Source organism: Tympanuchus pallidicinctus, unplaced genomic scaffold (genome assembly GCF_026119805.1).
Source record: "Tympanuchus pallidicinctus isolate F22 unplaced genomic scaffold, pur_lepc_1.0 scaffold8, whole genome shotgun sequence".
Lineage (NCBI taxonomy): Eukaryota > Metazoa > Chordata > Aves > Galliformes > Phasianidae > Tympanuchus > Tympanuchus pallidicinctus.
The window spans coordinates 43,150,045-43,169,129 of NW_026294802.1; the positions used below are offsets into that span (position 1 = coordinate 43,150,045).

Below are 19,085 nucleotides of genomic sequence, written 5' to 3' on the forward strand. Positions count from 1 at the left end.
TCATCTCACTTATTTTTAAGAGAGAGATACCTTTGGTTTTATGCATAGATCACAAAATGGTGAAGTACATGTGGAGATTAGAGGAACCTCAGAAACCCATTTTGCGGTAGAATTGTCTATGCAGTAAAACAGGTCATGAAATTATCTCCTAAAACTTCTATTAAATGAAATTATTCTACAATTTAAAAATTAGAATCTAAACACCACCTTCTGGATCTCTAAGCTTAATCCTGTTAGAAGTGTTTCATACACTACTGCAGATATTAAACATAACAATTACATTAAAAGAGCACTGAAGTTGTGAAGCATGTATTCACACAGCACTCATAATGCATTGGACTCCTTTAATGACTGATTTTCTTTTTTCTCCTAATTGTGCTGTGTAGTCTATGCCTTTTTTATTGTACACAATGCACCTACTGCACTGAATTAACTTAGAGGTTCTTCCATAAAGCACATCTATATAGGAACTGAATACTTTCTAAACCTTTTTTTTTTTCCAAAAACTCCATGAGATTAGAGATATTGTTCTCTCTCTTTTGCTGACTATGAAATGCACAGAGACACTAAGGTCAAAAGTACTTACTAATTTTGGTTACTCAGTTTGAGACACAACATGATTTTTCAGTGTATGCAGCATAATACAGGCTTCATTAGATTCAAAGTGCTTCTGTTAACTTCAGGGACTGCTATGAGCACTCTTTCAAATGAGGCTGCAGTACTTCAATATCCATAAAACAATTAATAAATGGATGACCATCTAAGGTAAGAGAAGCCTAGTTAAAGATACTTGCGTAGTGTCTAGTTATGTGGCAAGAGACAGACAGTAAATGTCTCAGTTATCTAATGTTGCCTCATCAGACCAACCCAATTTCTTGCTGCCTCTTTTCTTTACAGCCCTGTCTCCTTCACTGAATAGCTTATTTTCTACCATTTACTGCAAGAGTAGCCACCCTTTGGGGATCATATAAACCGTATGCCAAAAGAGTCAGTGAGTAACAACACCTGGAGAACTCTAGGATATGTTAATGGCTTCCTGAGGATCCAACCAGTCCTTGCAGAAGAACAATCTTCAGTAACATCGCCTGTAACAAATCACTGATACCCTTATTAAAGTAAGATCTATGCAGCCCATAGCATGCAAGATACCATTGAATGTTTGAAAACCTATATATCCCTTAAAAACTGTTGATCCAACTGTTTGTCCCTTGGCTGCAGGCCATCCTCTTCACTTTTCATCAACTACTTCCAGTCTGCCTAGAGAATCCGTCCAGCCTTCCCAGGGACTGCTGGTGGACAATGGGTTGGCCATGGGCCAGCAGTGTGCCCTCGTGGCTAAGGCCAATGGTATCCTGGGGTGCACTACAAAGAACATGGCCATTAGGTTGAGGGAATTGATGGTCCCCCTCTACTCTGCCCTGGTGAGGCAACAGCTTGAGTATTTTGTCCAGTTCTGGTCTCTTCAGTTCAAGAAAGACAAGAACTTCTTGAGAGAGTCTAGTGGAGGGCCACAAAGATGATGAAGGGGCTGGAGCATCTCCAGTATGAGGAAAGACTGAGAGTGGATCTTAATAATGCTTACAAATATCTAAAGGAGAGGAGTCCTGTAGGTGAGGCCCTTGTTCTTTTCAGTGACAGAACAAAGGGCAGTGGGCACAAGAAGGAACACAAGCAGTTCCACAGGAATGTGAGAAAGAACTTATTTACTCTGAAGGTGACAGAACACTGGAACAAGCTGCTCAAAGAATTTGTAGAGTCTCTTCTGGAGATATTAAAAATCCACTTGCATGCTTTCCTGCATAACCTGCTCTTGGGAACCTGCTTTAGCAGGGGGAGTGGACTACATGATCTCCAAAAGTCCCTTCCAACCCCCTGCAGTTCTGTGATACTGTGTCACTCCATCATTCAAGAGACTGTTTCCTCCCTTCTTTCACCTCAAAAGCTCAGCTGGGTTGGTTGTTCCCTTGCACACACCCCTTGCTTCATTCTCGTCTTCCCACATCCCTGTCAGATTTCCACTCTTGATCTATCAACGATTTAGGAGATGTCCTCCTCCGTGTGGTCCAAGCATGAATGTTGAAAGTATAAAGATGACACCTGACAAGAGAAAACCTTGCTCAGAGTCAGCTCACCTATTTGATATGAACTACCTCTTCAGAAAAGCCCTTCTTAGTTTGGGCCAGAGGTGCCCACACAGCATCTTTGGGAACTTTGGCTAAGAGTCCTATTTACATTTCTGGTCATATAGGTGGACTAGCAGTTTTTCAAAAGGCTATGAGACCAGCTGTCAGCAGATATAAACATCAACTGCACACTAAATTTCAAGATTTGTGCACCACAGTATTAATACAATAAAACTTTTCAAACCATCACTAGGCTTTTTAGAAAAGTCAAAAATACCATTTTCCTTCGCTTTTTTACTGGAATAGTTCTTCCTAGTCAGTCTTAGGCAGCAAACATGAGCTCAAGTGGTTAATATTTGCTATGTGATATAGAGAAATAAAATCTTGCTGTTACAAATGGAGAGATGTCTGACTTAATAATATCGTAGCAATGGGAAGTGTCTGTACAACACAATTATAGAGCCAGGAGCTTTCCTAATCCCATTAGCCTCTGTCTCCTCTGTTTCCACTGAGCTGGAAAGCTGTTTTCCTATTGCAGTGCATTAGACAAGCTCCAGTACCGCACAGAAAGTACAAAGTACAAAGACCTGATAGTGAACAGAGAAGGAAGGCAGTGTGTGAGGGGAGAGAGCTTGCTGCCTCTTCCTCATTGTGAAGGCTCTTCTCTGCTGTATGAACCCACGTGGACATTTAGACTACATTGCTGAGACAGGTCCTGGAAGAAGTGTGAAGTTCAGTTCCCCCAGCCACATGGAAACTGTCCCAAATGGTAATTGTAATTCTCTCCTCATGATTATTTCTGTCTCCAATCAGTGAGCTTAGACTGAAATGATCTGACATGAGTCCCAACACCATAATTGGAGATGGAAACAACAAAGAGGAGATCTAAGAGAAAGGAAGAGCTCTTTCAAACTGCAGTCAGAACAACTGAGCTCATGGATCTTGTTGTCTGACAGAGCGTTTTTTGAAGGAAAGGGAAACATGTACACATTAGCCATGCTGAGGCTCGCTTTCCACAAAATTGCCAGCAGTTAAATTTACATGGGTCTCTTATGTAAGCATTCCTGAAAATCTAATTGAGTTTTCAAAACTGCAGAAGTTCTGGCAAGGTCCAAGCATTATAAAGACGAATAGATGTCAGTTTGTTTCCAGAACTTTTGAAAAGGAAGATGTTTTGTACCAGGATGTAGTGTTGATTCTTATTCCGATCTTGTTCTGATCTCCATTTTGATTTTGTAAATTCTTAGAAATTTGTATGAACTTGAGAACTCCATTTTTCAAACAGATTTCCACGCATCACACACATTCCATCAGAAGGAGAATGCCTTCTTTTCCTTCTCTGCTCTTGCTAGTTGTTTTGTTGCTGTTCATTGTTTTTTCAAATCCTTTGGAAAGGAATTCTCCTTCTCAAAAGCAATTTCTCTCCTGCAGCTGAGTTCTAGGGCTAGCTGTGATGAGGACCTGTTAGTAGTCTTGTAGGCAAGTCAGTACACTCAGCCTTCATTCTTCAAGAATCTGCAGCCTGTCAAATATCCAAAAATTCAAATACCCCAAATCTCTCTCCATCCCATACACAAAGCAGCAAAAGGTGATTGAACACAATCTCCACTGCCTTTACAGAAGAAATGCCGCAGCGGAGTGGGGAGAAGAGCATCAGGAAGGTTGCTACTGCCACCAAGATGAGGTGGTAGGTCTGCTTCAGACTGCAAACACAGGAAGGAATATTTAAGTATTTGGAAGGTGTTTGCTAAACAGCTTTTCCCATCCTCTCTGGGAAAGCAGACAGATGGAAATGTACTGGGTGGTAGCTTCAGCTCATGGTCTATTGGCTGAACTACATTGATCAAAAGCAATAAAACACTCGTATGTGCTTTATTTATTAACGTTTGTAAAATGCTTTCAAGTCTTGACAAACAATTTCCTTGTTAATATTATGAAAATAGTGATAATTAATTAATTAATTGGGATAACAGAGTTCTACTGCAGTAGCACACATAATGAAATCAGTAGCTGGCATCTCTGCAACTGTCATGTCACAGTTATCATACCAGGTGGTAAAATACGCATGTGGCGTGATTATATATCAAATCTTTCAATTTGCATTTTATTTCACAAGTGAATCAACAGGCAATCATTATTTATCATTTTTACTATTTGATTGATTTTTTTGAATTTACTGCTATAGTTCTGGGAATTATTTCAAAGGACAGATGGTGAATGCTTCTTATTTCTTTGTTGCACTGTTCACAGTCTAGTTCTCCGACCTTCACTGCACTGCCAGAATAACTCTTATGTGAACAGAAAAGCAGCACTAAAAGTTTTAGCTACATGATTTCAAGATAGGTAAAATCATTGCAATTTTTCATATAATTAAGTAGTATTATTTTGTATTCTAATTTTGGTAGCTATAGACTTTGGCTTGTAGCAGTCTAACAAAATATTGTCCTTTCACAAAAAAGATATAAGACAAAATAACCACAGAATTGGTACCTAATGACAGAGAGGTGAGAACTGGAGAAAACGTGACAAGCAGTGATAACAGCACAGTAACCCTGAGTGTCAAGTCTTTCACCAAGTAGCTCATTGTCAAAAATCTAAAAAATAAAAACAAATAACGAGGACTATGGGTATTGGAGTGGTTCCAGTATGCACAAAGATCTCTTTCCCATCATGCAGGGCAGATGGAATGTAACAAGTAAGGTTCTTCTCTGAAATCTCAACAACTGGGTGGTGAAATGTGTCATTCACACGCAGATGTAGATATCTGCATTTTGATGGAGGAAAAGAGAAAGCTGGTTGAAGAAAAAAAAAAAAAAAAAAGTAACAACCATAATTAGGTTCTAATGGGAAAGAAACCCACAGAGAATGGCCACGTAGATAATGTCACAAAAAATGATCTTTTGGAGGAATGTGATCAAGAAAAGGTAGAAGTGCTCAAGGTTAGGAAAAAAAAAACCTGAGTAGCAGGAAAACGTATGCTGCTACCTTACACTATGGATTTAGCTGTGATGCTCACTAGAAAGCGATATACATCAAAGAGAGTGTTAAAGAAAAAAATTGCAACTCATACAAAATAGTTGTGTATAAGGAATGAAGAAATCTAATAACAGGTGAGATAAAATACGAGCAATTACAATAGCACAAATGATAGAAGAGATCAAGTTAGAGGGAAAGAGAAATAATTTTATCCAACATGAACAGCCCAGAAAATACTGGAGACAATATCCAGTATGCCTTAAATTGTAGCGCACCGAAATAATGATGAATGATCTCTATAGTGAAGCTTCTCATGTTGCAAATAATTATTTAAAGCCAGTTAAAGAGAGGCATTTCCCAAACCTAAGATACTAAGAACTATTAATGTCAAACTGTCATCTCCTAAGAGCTCTGAAAGTATTAAAAATAATTGCTAGTCATCAAACAAATGATGAGGGCCTAATTTTACATGCCTGTTTCAAGGCAAAATTCTCACAGCCGTCAGGTTGATAAGTCAGGGGAAAAATGCCCAATAACATTTTAGTATAATAGCTCTTGTTATAAAAAGCCAAAATGTGTATTTTTAATCATCTATTTTAATCTTTTAATAAGATGTTTTAATTGAAATTTATGTGTTACATAACATTATATTAAGCTAAATTAATCAGTATCCTTCAGTAATGGTTGCCCTGGAAGAGGAATTCTGAGTGTGTATTCAGTCTCAGCACTGCATTTCAGACCTGTACTGGAATGGAAAGCTGGAGTGCTTTACATGGAAAGTGCTCATTACTGAATAGCTGGAAATGTTTTTAGAATTGCACAGTAACAATTTGCCAGACAATTAGTAAATGTCAGTTTCCCAATTAATGTATACTATTTCTAGAACATCAGAAATCTAATGTTTGTCGTCTATGCTCCCTCCAAAGGGAAAGGGAAATTATGCCAAACAAAGGGGGGAGAAAAAAATAAAAAAGAAAAAGAAAATAAATTACACAGGAGTGAAAGGACAGAATCTAGGATACAAGTAATTGTGTTCTCTTATATGGAATTCTACACCATGGCTTGTGTAGGGACATTCTGGGGCAAAAAGAAGCACACAAAATCTGTTGCTTCTATGCATAAATAAAGGCAGTAGCTATGATGAAAAATAATATATATATATATATATATGTATACATACATTTATCCAAGAGGCAAATTTCATTCACAGCACTGCTAAATTCTCTGGTGAAAATTTACAAGCACATCACAAAACAAGGACAAATAGCCACTCTATTCCAAACCTTGGAAGATATTACAGTAAACTGTAACAAGAAACCACCACCACCACAAAACAGTTCATTGTTGTTGTTTTTTTATTATTCTGTATCTGCATATAAAGATTGGACACAGCTGTAGATCTTAAGCCACAGAACAAACCACTTGTTTGAGATCAGTCATGGTGATGCACAGAACTCCTGAAGGGTGGAGCTGCAGAAAGACAGAAATCCTGCCTCCTATCTGCAGCAGAGAGTATCATCAGCTGGTATGCATGTGACCTAGAATAGGAACATTCACCAGCAACATCAGTGCAGACACATCTGGGAGTCCTGGAGCACCTCCCCTATGAGGAAAGGCTGAGAGCTGGGGCTTACCAGCCTGGAGAAAAGAAAGCTCCACAGAGAATTTATAGCAACCTTCTAGTACCTGAAGTGCCCTACAGAAAAGCTGAGGAGGGACTTTTTATGAGCAATAGGGTGAGGGGAAATGGCTTTAAATTGAAAGAGGGTACATTTAGACTGATACTGTGAGGGTGGTGAGACACTGAAACAGGTTGCCCAGAGCAGCTGTGGAGGCCCCCTCCCTGGAAGCATTCAAGGCCAGGCTGGACGGGGCTTTGAGCAAAATGGTCTGGATGGAGGTGGATTTCAGAAAGCAGATTTTAAAGAAAATCTGTCCTCCTCAGCCATGTGACACGACCAAGACTACGAACCTCTGTCTGTATTCCATCTGCATCTGCATTGCTAAAAGTCACGCAGCAGGAACAGCAGAAAGCTTAAGAATCCTCAAGTCATTGTAACACAGTAAATATGTGATAAATATGGTGATGATCATTCACACTGCAGGTCAATGTGCATGGGCTACAGCACATAACATGTTCACCAGTAAAAGACAGATGATTGTGTATTTGCAAACTACAGAATATTCTTTCTGCATAAATATATTAAATCACATTTATGCCAAATATATTACATACTCATGTCAAGAGAATAGACCCCATCTGTACTGCAGAGATGTAATTAGCATTAATTAATATGTTCACATTGTCTGGTGTTCATATATTTTGCCCTGAAGTCATAAATGTGGCATGGCATTTAGCGAGGCAGTATTCATGAGCCTTCATTTGAATTCCAAACATTTGTTTTTTTCTGATCTTTTTACTAACCCTTATTATTAACTGTTTCTTGGCAGTTATGGAAAATAAGGTTTGCTCATTGCAGCAATAGAGAACTTGCTGTTCTTCCTAAGATACTGTCACATGCAAAGAAGCTTGCTCAGCAGCTGATACCTAGCTGATACAGCTACCTTCATCTTGTGGCACTGATACATTAACAAACTTCACAACTGAGTACAATTAGCAAAATTGCTCAAAAATGTTTGAGCAGGTTATTAGCAATCTAAGATAAACTCCTGTTCAATTGAGTCATTTGGTAAATAACATCTATGTATTAATCAAGGTGATACTGCAAGACATTCAGGGACAAACACACATCTACAACAGCACTAATTAATTAAACTAATTCACAGAGATCTTCAAACATGAAGCCACTTTCATGCCCCACTCATGACCAACACACGTCTGGACAAGATACTCTTGTTCTTACAAAGAAAAAACATAAACCTGTGACAACCCTCTGTTACTTACTTTTTTTCCTATCACTGCAGATCTCATTTCTGGTTCTGGTCATGCTGATGCTATATTAGTAAATAAAAAACACCCAGAGTACTTTGGGCTGAATTTCTTTGGTAAAAGTCCTTCATATGAGAAGTATTTCTCTTCAGAAAGTTATACTGTAGGCTGCATGTATTTTCTGCATAGCTTTCAATAACACCTCTTTTTATTTCTGAGGGCTTCTTCTTACATCTTTACTTTCTGCAAATAGCTGTAATCTATTTTTTTCCCTTCATGTACTGCTACTACAGATATTAACAACAGTAGCTAAAATTGCAGGGTAGGTGTTCAAGTGGCTGATTACCCAGATGACTGGAAGCACCTGGGCTAGCTACCTTAACAATAGCTTACTATTTCTACAGAGAATGCTGTATCCACATATCCAGGAGAGGAAGGATAGGGCTCTGAGCACCCTGATCTAGCTGTGGCTGCCCCCATTCATTTCAGGGGAGCTGTACTAGATGACTTTCAAAGGTCCCTTCCAACTCAAATGATTCCATGATTCGAGTAACTTACAATACTGTAAAAATTTTTAAAATCCATACAGTTCAACCCCTAGAAAAAAACTATGACCCTTCTCTAGCAGAAACAAGTTTACCCTTGAAAGAATCAGAGGCAATTTTATCACATTTTAATTGTATGTCTTTCAATCCATAGCCTACTCCTTTTTCACACTTTTAGAGGCACAGCTCACCTTTTGTAAGCAGCAGTCACAAGTGTGATGTGCTCCAGTTATATATATATTGGGCCACTGTTTGTGTTTGTTAGCGCCATAACCGCGATGGGCTTTGGATGAAGCTCTTCCTATTGCTCATTTATGCACCATTTTCTCAGCAGCAATGAGGCTTTAGGAAGTCATCTTCACTAGCAGTAACCATTTATTCAGCGTAGCTTTGGTTGGCCAAAGGTTTGCAAGGCTGCGTGGAAAACTAGATCAGTTCACTGATGTAACTGAAATATAATTTGGCAAGAAAAACAGCTATTCAGTTCTCTAATCTGATTTAGTGTATGAATCTGCAAGCAAGTGTCACAGCATGAATGAAGGAGCAACAGGATGGAAAGTCATTACACAGCTATACTGTAGAGGAATAGGTGAACAGTAAGTCTGTGCAGATACAGGTACTGAGTCCACACCAGCAGGGACTAACTTAATTGAATTGCTAACATTTTGAGCTGCTAATCAAATCACTCTTTGGAGCTGTATCATCACAGCATGATCACTCTTGCTTTAGCTAGGCTACTGCAGGTCACTGCTATTTGCTCTTTATTCAGAGCAATCGGCCAGAAAAAAAAATTAACTCAAGGTATCATAAATGAGGGTTTCAGTACAGATTAATCTTAAAACAAATCTTCTGAAATTGGTCATAGGAAATGCATCACCTGCTTTTTCAATTCTTTTCATTTATGGTATAATATCAGATTTGACAGTAATATGATCCTTTGCAAATCACAAAAGCCAGAAGGAGAAGTGACAGAGATAAGTTGCACCTTCAGTGCAGCCAAACAAGGGCACAGTGGATTTTACATTAACAGTGTATTTGCCAGCACCCTCAGGTTTTAAACAAGGTGAATGTCCTTCTTAATGGGGAATAACACCACATTTCTCCTCCAGCTTGAACAGTCCACATGGGTAGCACGTAGAAAAATAGTTCAAGCCAATGGAGTGGGGAAAAATCTGTGACAATTTTATTGCTCTAATGCGTTTAAGAGAAGAGTTCCTTAACAAACTTTGTTAGCTTTGGGACAGTACTAAGCTTATTGCTTGATATGCTGGTACCAGTGCCTGCATAATGAAAACGTGAAGATATGACAAGAAACTACAAACTGAGTACATGCAGCGTGCTATACGTAGAGCCTGAGGTTTTTTTACCATTACAATTTAACGCTATTAAAACTCATATTTCACCTTAGTAATGGAGTTCATGCCAAGTCTCACAATCAATCCATTTCTGAGTTATCCAGGATCAGATAACATCTGAGCAATTTTCTGGAAGTATGAGAACCACAACAATCTTACAATACTCAGATCATTAAAAATGAGCAAAATTGATTTTCCTTTAACTTTAGAGAAATGTTCACATCTGAGTGAACAAACATAAGAGTTTCCAGCAGATACAGTCACTTCCTGGAAAAACTGAGTTGCTGAAAACGAAGGTGTAAAAAACCAGAATCCCTTTAAATAAAGGTCTATAATCACAAGAAACAGCAATATATTTAATGCAGAAAATAAAATGTTGCATATAAGCCACTTTAAGTAAGTTTCAGGAAATGATACACAGCTGTGTATCATAAGGTTATTTGAATGTTATGATAAGACTACTGCTACTTCTCTACAGAAGTTCACATAACCTGCTGTTTTTAAATAGAATCATAATTATGTGTAATTACCATTATTAATTATATAAAATAATCACCTCTTAGTTGCCTGCACACTATTGCAAACAGTTTCTGCAGTAGAACAAAGAACTCACAATGTAAACAACAGAAAATACCTTATGAAAAATTAAATTTGAAGTACATCCATACGCAAATGTTCACTAAAATACCTTCAAGTGTCTATCCTGAAAAATCAACAAACAGGCAAAGATGTTCATAAATGTGACTTCTGCTTCTCTTACAATGTAGAAGACTCATACTAGAACTGACATTTAATCTTTACTTCTTATCAGTAGCAAAAAAAAAAAGTTATGTAGGAAATTACTTGTTCAAGGAGTTCTCAGAGCTTTTATTTGATACCTTCAGTTCAGAAACAACAAAAGCCAGCAATTTCTCTGCCACTGAGGATGGGTACTTTTTTGTGTGTTCTTTAAACTGCCAACTATCTCTGAAAATCAGAAGTTATACGTGTAATACATCAGGACTAGACTTCACCACACCTTCTTCAAAGAGATGGCTAGAAAAAAAGCATTTTTTCCCCTACTTTTTTTTTTTAATACAATATTTTCAGAAAGAAAGTGGTCATGAGATTGTGCTTAATCAGTGGAAAAGCCTAGATCGACAATTGTCTAGGGCTGCTGTTTGTGGTTTGATTTGTTTTTATTTAAAACGAGCACAGATCTGGTAGGAAAGAATACGAGCCTTGCATCAGTTGACTGTAAATGTGTGCTGCCCCTATGTGGCTGTTTTTTGAGTATCTTGATGTTTTCAAACAAACATGGTTGATATGTGGTTAAATGTTCCCAATGTAAAGAATTAGCACAACACATATGCACCATTTGAATCCTACTTAATCTCTCAAAATTGATTCTATATCATACATAGATTATATTACGACTATTTCAGTCCTTATTCTGCTTATTGCAGAATATATATATATTCATATATACACACATACACATATAAAATAAGCAGAATTATCCTAACATTCTAAAGATAACAATGAGACTTTAAAGCATAAGGAAAAGAAATGTCTTTCTTTAGCTTAGAAATAGCGCCTGCAAATTTCAGTTGAAGTGCCTCTACACCAGAGTAAACAGCTAGGGAAATAAACAGGAGGAAATAGAAGCTAATGCACTACTATTTGGTACATATGGAACAATGTTTTGAAAGATGATATTATTGCTTTTTTAGGGTTTTTAAAATTATGTAATGTGCTCTTATGCTGAATCTTAGTGAAGCTTATGCTTATTACTCATATTAAGTTTCAAGCTAAATTTGACTTAGCCATGCTAAGATCATTTTTGTAAGATCTACACACAATTCTTTTCTATATATGCAGGTCCTAAAGATCATTATGTGGTGCTTTGGAGACAATGTAGATTTCACTGCTGTGTTCCTAGCCTCCTGATCAACACTCAAGTAAGGAAGTTCTCATAGGACTCCCTGTCTTGGATAATATTTGTAGTTTCTCAAATATGTCAGCATCCTTTCAAAGGCCACTGCTGAAACAGACGTACAGAAGTGAATTCCATACTGCAAACTACTATCACATATCATAAGTATGATGATAAAATCCTTTAATTTCTCCAAAGCATATGAGACATTCCAATCATTACGTCCCATTTGCTCATGCATTATGGAACATTCTTGAAAAAAGTGACAACAACAATACAAAACATTCTGCTATTTATGCCAACAGAATAACAGGCCTGTAAAACTGTTAACAAAAAAAATAAAATAAATCGGTCTTTCAGTGGATTGTACAAAGTCATATAATTCTAACAATAGTAGCCCAGTCTTTTTTTTGAAGGGCTATGATATTTCAAAATCATGGACTTAGCAAGTTCATCAAGCTTTTCACTTATCTCTGTAACACTATATAAGGAGAATGTTTTATTAATGAGATTGTATATTCCATATGAAGATAACATGCAAACAAACATTAGTCTTACATCTGCTTATGTCTCCAGAAGGCTCGAGACTTCTCTTCCTCCCTCCCCAAATGTGTCTGTCACAAGGCCGTCCTGCATCGCCTTGCTTTCCTGTTTCTTTTTCTTTATTACGAAGGGTACCTAAAAAGACAAACAAAAAAAGAAAATAAGAATTACAGACATTAAAAAATAAAACCTCATACATAGAGATTACAAATGTATCACTGTATAATCAATGAATATAAAGACACCATAATTATGAAATAAAGAAGAGAGTTTAGCAAAGCAGATTATAACAACAAAAAGAGAATAGAATGCTTACCTGCATCCTGGGCTCACAGCACAACTCCAGAGGAGAGAGCTCCAGAAAAGATCCTTCTCCACTGGTAGTCAGCTCTTAAATGGGTCTAGGAGAGGTGCAGCCAGGCTCCACCTCTTCCAGCAGCACAGGTGAATTGCCTTCACCTGTGCTCCCAGGGCTGACTCATTGCTTGCCCCAGGTGATCAATCAGAGGTTCAGGACATGATTCAGCAGTTCCCATACAATCACCTACCTCATCAATCAACCCTGCAGCAATTGTTCTTAAAATAGCCTAGAGTCAGTAGTAAGAGTTAAAAGACCTCATCTTATTTCCACTTTCTTCTGTTCACCAGCATAGTAAATTTTTCTTCACAGTTCTTGTTTTTGTTGACATCATATGAAGATTTTGAACATGGAAATTTTCTTGTTAGTAGAACATTAAAAAATCCTATGTTGTAAGATCTCCATGGGGAAAAAAATCGTAGGTTTTATGTCAAAAAAGTATTTCCCTGCTTGCCATGCAATCTTTTCTTTGAAGGTCAGTCTTCAAATAGGCACTTGATAGAATCAAGTAAAGAGGACAACACACAACAGCCAGTGATCAAATTTTCCGGTCACTTGCAAATCTTGGAAGTAGTACTACAACCTCAGAAAAGTTTGATAACTCAAAAGGCAGAATACAGTGGAGAGCATCTATCCACCTGCTGGAAAACATGGAAAATCCTTCCAAACCGCACTGGATCCTAGGTGTATGCAGACTTCCTATATTTCATAAACCACACTTCAAGAGTTAAACTACTTCTTTAAATACTGAAGTATTAAGTATTTAAAGAAAAATACTTATTAAATGAAAGCACTTTTGACTTCATAGCTTATCTGTGTGGTAAATTAAACTTGTCCAGCTGCCTGACATCTACTCAGCTGCCCACTCACTGCCCCTCCTAACCAGTACAGGGGAGGAATATAAAAGTGGTCACGGGCCAAGGTAAGGACAAAGCAATCACTTACCAGTTACCATCAGGGCTTAACAAACTCAACTTAGGCAAAACTAATTTAATCACAAAATACTTGAATTGAGAAAGAAAGAAAAAAAAAAGAGAGAAATTACAACATTTTCTTCCTATCCGTCCCCTTTCCCCAGGCTCTACTGCACTCCTTTTATTCTTGACTTCTCTAACCCACCTAGGAGCCCAGGCAGGGTGATAGGATTATGGCCCTTTCTGCTATTCCTTCCTCCTCACAGCTTTCCCCTGCTCCAGGGTTGTTTTCCACAGACTGCAGTCCTTCAGGATAAACCTGCTTTCCTGTGGGCTCTCTGTGGGCTGCAGTTCCTTCAGGAAATATCCACCTGCCCTGGCATGGCAGTATGATAAGTGCTCCTCTGTATCTTCTCCACCATGTTCTCCTCCTGCACCATGGCTGCGGGAGAACCTGGGCTCCTGTACCCATAGCACCTCCTCCCTGACCTGTTTATCCAACCTTGGTGTTCACAGGGCTATTTCTCATATTTTTTTTCCTCACTCCTCACTGACACACAACATTCTGAACTTTTCTCAAACCCATTTCTCCAAGGCACTGCTGTGTTGGCAGTGGGGCACAGCATCACCCTGTGCTAGAGTCATTGGAGTCAACTGGCACTGGCTGTGTCCAGCACAGGGAGCCCCAGCCTCTCCTCACAGAGGCCCCTGCCAGCACTTGGGCACAGACACACAGCACATGACATTCAAAATTCACAGGTTTGAGAATCAGTAATCTCTTCTGCCACCAATGTGCATTAGCAGTAGGGGTGAACTGGATGATCTCCAGAAGTCCCATCTAACCCCTAAAATTCCATGATTCTGTGATCCACAGCTTCCTTATTTTCTCAAGAGAATACAACTTTTATTCAGATGATGGTATAATGAAAACAATTAAAGAGATTTAGAGAAGACAAGTTACTAAAGATACCTCACTTCAGATCGGGGTGACAGACAGGATAACAAAGGATATTAATGAGAAAAATATTACGAGAAACTTTTATGTATACTAACTTGCAATTACAAGAAAGTAAATGTATTATGTAAACATACATTGGCCAGAATCAACACAATAACTAGGGAAATAGGAAAGAGTAAAATATATTTCTGATATAATGGAAACCAGCAGAATGTAGGCCTACCACCAGAATCTTTCGCCTACCACCAAACTCAGTCACATGGAGTTCAAATCTGCACCTACCATCACACAGAGTTATCAGCAGGGCTAGAACAACATGTAGGAACCATAATTGGAACATCCAACAATTGGCTCCATACAGGCATAAGGATACTGTGCTTGACATGTGGACCTGAGGGTCTAAAAGATCAAATGTTTTCTCTCATACATTACCTTTGGAAAGCACAAAAACTTCCGACATTTCTCTGCTAAATATATTCCATAATTTTGAAAATAACAACTGAGATTTAGTGCAAGGAAAAGAGTATTTGTAATGCCCGTGATAACAAGACACAAGCAGTAGAAAGATCTCATAGTCTACTGCTGGCTGCAAAACTGCATTTTAACACAAAATGTTGTGCAGCAAAGGACATTGCAAACTCATTTCTGCAGCTCTTCATCACAGTCACAACAACCCAATCCTCAGCTTTTTCTTCAGCACTCCATAGACATTAGTAGGCATTAGGAGGAACTTTGTATGAAAAAGCTCAGCAAGCGTAGAACCATATTAGTGGTGATATAATTTGCCAGAGGGAACCTCTGCATATATCATTTCTATTACAGCTGAACAAATACATTGTGAATAATTGGACAGATAAAGCATCTTTCTTTTGAAGAACTGTTGAAGAGAAGCTTACAGTTTACTCAATTTTGTTTGTTATTCAGAGTTACCCAGTGGATAATTAGATGAATGAGTTTTGCTCTGAAGGTTGTTCACAAGCATTTCATACCAACATCTGCAATTTGAACAGTTTCAATTAGATTTCATTGCTTATGTGGGTCACATATTATTGGATCTGACTCCTGCCAGTATGAGTATTGCTCTTAGAATCCAGCATTTGACATGAAAATTTACTTATAAATTCAAAACATATATTGATCAAATACTCTCAAATATTTTGCACTTCAAAGTTAACATTATTGTGAACATTCCTGCCATCATAAAATACCAGAAAGAATAATCCCAAAGCACCAGTAATACAAATCTCTTCTTTTTTTCACTCCTTAATTTTAACGTCTTTATAGATTAAATGTAGGATATTTATTGAGATCAAACTCTATTTTTTCAATTAAGCAAAGCAAAAAAATAATTTGATAATACCTGAGTAGTGATGCCTTTTCACTGCACTCATTATCTGCATGCTGATGTTCTGTACGCAGTTCAACCCCGAAGCACTCTCATGCAGTGCTTTGATTAAAATGATATATTTTTTCCTCCTACATAATTTTTTTGAAGCTGTCAGATACCATTTTCTTCAAGACTATGTGTCGTTCTGTACCTTCTGCTTAGGACTATTTGGAAAATTCCTGAAAGCAGGGAAACGTGTATTTTTAAGGTCACCATTTTCAAAGGTTATTTTAATATTTGAAATTAAAATCTGCAGACTCTCTTTGATATAAGTAAAATTTTGTATTTGCATTAAAGCAAATCAGAAATATCATCGAAGCCCAAGAAATACAGCTTAAATTCTTCTTATCTGTCTTTTTCCATAATTTCCCATTCCAATATTTGAAGGGAACATATAAACAGGAGAGCAACGGCTGTTTACATGAGTGGATAGTGATAGAACAAGGAGGAATGGTTTTAAACTGAGATAGGGGAGATTTCGGTTAGATATTAGGAGGAAGATTTTCACATGGAGGTTGATGACACTGGAACAGGTTGCCCAAGGAGGCTGTGGATGCCCCATTGCTGCAGCCATTCAAGGCCAGGCCGGATGTGGCTCTGGGCAGCCTGGTCTGCTGGTCAGCAACCCTGTGCATAGCAGGGAATTGAAACTAGATGATCTTTGAGGTCCTTTTCAACCCAGGCCATTCCATGATTCTATGATTCATTCTATGATAATTCAAAATAATCCACGTGTGGTAAGAGAAGAGGTAGTTTCTATGTTAAGAGCCAATAAGAAGGAAAAATAAGAACTTCATCCCTTACTTACCAGTGAATTGTCAGCCTTTCCAAAAGAACACAGAGAAAAATTACACAAAAAGTAGATTCTACCTCTGTGCTGTATTGTTTTCCAGAAAATTTCCGAAAATGACTTTCAACTATTTCACATACCAGTGACGAGATGCTCACTATAATGAGAACAGTTGGCAACATCAAAGAAAAGATAAAAATAGTGTTAACACAACTGTGGCATATTTTCTGCTGCTCCAAACACTCACACCATCTGCCTTGGAAGAATAAACACACAAACAGCAAAACTAAGCCTGGAAAACAGGAAATTACTTAAGTCAACGCATGTTCAAACTGCTGTAACTTTGATCTTCCTTCACCAAAAAATAAATAGCCTCGGAGGGACTAGGAGCTGAGTTTTATCTCATTGAACTTTCTATTCCTCCTCTTCAGTGTACAAAAGCTCATAAACAGCAAACATTCAGCTCTGTTATGCTGTCTCTGTGATCTCAAATTAATTTATTCTAAAAACAAGGAGAAAAAAAAAAAAAAAAGGCAGGCAAAGTTTTGATACTGAAAAGATCTACTTTACGGTTAGATCTATTTCTCAGTAAACCCAAACTTGTACCTATTCTTCTGTGCAGAATGAAAGGTGAGTGATAGAGAGCATTTTCTTCTCTGTAGAGTAAATTGAGATCTCAGAGTCAAAGAAATAATGCATGATAAATGAAACATATTTCATTCTAACTCTGGCAGAGATCTTTTGAATGTGTCCTATTCTGGATTTCATTTTGCTTGTCTCTACCGAGTCAAAGATGGCACACAGTTATCCCCATTCTGTTTTATAAGCCTGATTGAAGGAGCCTCTCATTTAGCCTTATCCTGACAGAAGACAGCAATAGTGCAGAACAGGCCTGTGTGGAAGTGTTCTCAGCAAATGGTTTAAGAACCAAACGGGCCACCTAACCAGCCTAGATCTTTCAGCAGAATCACCCAGACCTAAATCATTTCTCACAGTTGTTTAACCTCTTCTTTAAAATCTTGTCTAACTTCTTTAAACATCTTGTTGAAGCCCTACTCAAAAATCATTAATTCCACATCTGCCTTCAGCAAATTTTCTTAGAGCTTATCTGTTCTGACTGCTAAAAAAAATCCTGTGTTTAGTCTAAATTTCTTTTTTGGGATTTACAGCTATTTCTTGCCCAAGCCCCAGTAGTTATGGAGGTCTTTATTCTTCTCCTCTTTACCTATTTTATGTATATCTTCTTCATTCTACAGGATGAATTTCCCTTCAGCCTCTGTTCTTTGTGCTAAAACACATCTCCAACAAAGTCAAAGGGAGAATTCCAACTTTCAGTCCCACCAGGAAAAAGAATACAAGACTCGAGAAAAGCTGTGATGATTTCTTGTGAACTTTAGCACTTTTCACCTGACAAACTGTTATGGCTTGCATCCTGACTTCTTCCCTCCTTTTGAACTACATTTCAAAATTTAAGAAAATAATTTGTTCTTATTTCATTGTAAGAGAAGAACCTTTTCTTTTTACATTCTCTGGTGAATTCAGTTTGTACTAACTGCATTTTAATTAGCAGCTCTCTGCTTCAAAACATATGTTTCTTCAGATTGTTGACATTAAGAGACTGTAATATCAAGTTTGACGAATCCCAGTCTGTAGCCATGAAAAGAAAAAGCTATTGTATCACTTGTGGAGGATTACACACCTAAAAATAGTCAAGATGAAAAGACTTGTCAAGAAAGTGATATTTAATTGATACACCGAAATGATACACTGGAAAAAAGCATCTCAATTATAAATAGGTTCAAAACAGTACTACTGTTACCTTCTTTCAGCAAGAAAGTTAATCTTTAAAATATATCTCATCTCGTTGAAAGGCTACTAAAGCAATGACCTATTTCGATGACAGTTCAGTCTAGAAGGAATGCATTTAAGGTTACGTAAACCATTTCACTTGCACTGCAATGGATTAAGTCAGTGAATTACAGTGGGGAGTAACTTCCTGGAGAATGAACTGTAATTCCCTGAATTGCATTAACTTCATGCTTGTATCTATGCAAGTACAATTCTCATTATAAAATGGTCAAAACGCAATTCATTTTCTAGCATCAAATGCATAGATTTAATGTCTCACATCACTCTTTTTCATACAAGCCAAATTCTATGATCCTTTGAATTCTCTAACTTAGTAGGTGGGCAGTGTTTCCAGAGCATGTGCATTATTACCATTGGAGGGCAGTTACTGACACTGCATTTTCACTGCCACATTATTAACTGTATGATTCAAAACCAGCAGGTAAGAGTGAGAAACTGTTGTTGCTGCTACCAAAGGCTTTT

General features: G+C 37.7%; 1 long non-coding RNA gene across 1 annotated transcript; it reads right to left on the minus strand.

Annotated features, from left to right (window-relative positions):
- Positions 1 to 1,610: 1,610 nt before the first annotated feature.
- Positions 1,611 to 13,395, minus strand: LOC128073221 (uncharacterized). Its single transcript, XR_008202650.1, has 3 exons — positions 12,664 to 13,395; positions 12,363 to 12,482; positions 1,611 to 3,826 (listed from the first exon to the last, which is right to left on the minus strand). It is a non-coding gene; the product is annotated as an uncharacterized LOC128073221 (long non-coding RNA).
- Between the last annotated feature and the right edge of the window lie 5,690 nt (positions 13,396 to 19,085).